We start from the raw sequence: 2,399 nt of genomic DNA, 5'->3' as shown, positions 1-2,399 counted from the left end.
TGTGTGTGTGAGAAAGTGTGTGTCTTTATTGGAGACAGTTAAGGATCGGCTCCATCACAGTAACGACTCTGGGGGAACATCAGCATCTGGTGCTCAAAGTCATCCAGTCCCCCAAAAGGAACATACAGATTGCTGCCATTTCTTTATTAGATTACAAATGGATGGATGCGAAGTGTTTGCGCTGATAAAAACCGAAATAGCATGGAGCAACCAGATGACAAACAGACCGAGACGCTGAAAGCAGAAAAAAGGAGACAGACCTAGATGAAGAACAATTAATTACCAGGGAAGTGGTGACATCTAGAACAGCTGAAAAAAAAAGAAATCCTTAGGGTCTAAATAATGATCAGAGCTACAACATCCCAAAACGTACATTACACTAGGTTAGACAGACACTGTAGAAGAAGGGGGTAACATTTTACCTCAAGTCCCCCTATTTAGTATTTCTAAGCAGTATATAAACATTAAATAAATGCTTTACATCATGCAGATATAAGGACAGTTTTATTAATAAATACATTTTATATCTGGACTAAAAGGCATTAGTCCACCTCAACTCACCCATGTTTGCTCCAGTGTAGCGAATAAATTGTGTGTGTAACACTGGTAAATGTAATTATTGTTCAGTTTGGTGTATCACATTCACAATGCAACAATGAGGCTGCTAACTTTTCTTTTCAATATAAAAAGGCCTTTGTCTGCTGTGCAGAAGAGTGTCAGATAGGCAGTTGGACTTTTAACATTCTGTCTCCTCTTCAGTCTAAAAGACTAATCAGCCACTCGGCGGGGCTCTGGCTGCTAACCAGGACTAATTCTGCCTCCTGCTGGCTGGTGACACACACTGGGACAGCCATGATTGGCTGTTTAGCACCAGGGGGTACACCTCTGATTGTCTGCTTAGCATATTTTCTCCCCCATTCTGATGGCACATACTCGCTCTTATTCTTATTGCACGGCATAATGCAAAGGAAACGGGGACGTTATAGATGTCCCTGTGTGTCTGCACGTGTGTGTGTGTTTTACATCTGTTTGGGAAGACAAAAAAACAAATTTATCAGCAAGCCAAACCTCCCTCCTCCCCTTTCATCTCCCCTTTATTGTCTTCCCCTCCTTTTTTTCCTTCTTCTTTTCCACCGCAGCACAGATCAAATAGAATGTCACCTCTACAAACTGCCGCGAGCTAATTAGCTGTTAGCCATGTTTGTGTTCTTGACTGATGACAGGATCATTTACTCTGGTCTCCAGCTGGCTCTGTTTGTCGGAGCCATCTCATTAGCATGGCAAATTAGTCCCACTCAGTCAGGGTTCTGCCTCGCCCAATGAGAAGTGATTGGAATGCAAATCAATCAAGAGGGCGGGGAAATGGAAATCACTAAATTGTGGTGAAGAGGGGAGGATGAGAATATTGTGTAAAGTTTTATTTTGGCGATGATAGAAATAATTATGTCCGATTGTTTGCTGGAAATTAGACACAAAGTAGAAAAGGTCAAGTTTGAGGCAATTTGGGATGGGTTTGTTACGAGCAAAAGAAGAGTTTTTTGCCAGTATCAGCTCCCTGTGACTGAGAGACAAAACATTCAAGGGCGATGCCTTGCACTGTTGCATGCGATTATTGTTAGTCCGAGGAAATCGACTGTAAATTGTAGGAACATTACTCTAAATTTGTGAGTTTAATTCCCCTAAAAGCCCAGCTTCATTCCCAATACCAAAGCCTAGATTCAATCAAGCAGCCATTCATCAAATCAGTGTCAGGCCAGCCAGGTACAGTATGACTCTGAATTAAATAAAATGAACCAATTCTAGGAAAAAAATCTATAGATAAATAAACAAGGTTCAGCATATTAACAAGCAGCATTGCCTGGCAAAGGAACCTTGTTTGTCATCATTGCTTCGTAATTCTGCTAAGTGAGCCGTTAATACATTCCCGGCGTAAAACAATCTCTTTAATTTAATATTCTGTCATCAGGTTTTTCTCCTCATCAGCAGGAAGTTATTGATCACGCTCAGGGCTGCTTCCACAACAAGACAGCTGCATTTTCTCCGCGAGCCATTCAAATCAGTAGCCTTATTTACATTGTTCTGCTTGTATAGCTGTAAATTATTGTTTGACTGAAGTGGTGGAAGGTTTTCAAAAAAAGGCATATAGCACATGTAGGAACCTCCACAGTGTTGTTTTTTTTTTTTTGGCTAGCATAGAACAATAGATGACAGAGCCACTGGGGTTTTCTGGGTACATTTATGTTGTTAGAGGTGCAGGAGGCTCTCTCTTTTCTGTGTGTGTTTTACTCCTTCAAGTCAATCTCTGTGAAGCTGCCGCTATCTCCTGTTTCATTTGTCGACAGGTCTGGCAGCAGAGAGGGAGGGAGGGAGCACGGAGAAGGCGGGGGGAGAAGAGGAAG

Source organism: Morone saxatilis, unplaced genomic scaffold, assembly GCF_004916995.1.
Source record: "Morone saxatilis isolate NCDOM2014 unplaced genomic scaffold, NCSU_SB_2.0 Contig16, whole genome shotgun sequence".
Classification (NCBI taxonomy): domain Eukaryota; kingdom Metazoa; phylum Chordata; class Actinopteri; family Moronidae; genus Morone; species Morone saxatilis.
Note: the sequence above shows the minus strand (reverse complement) of the source record.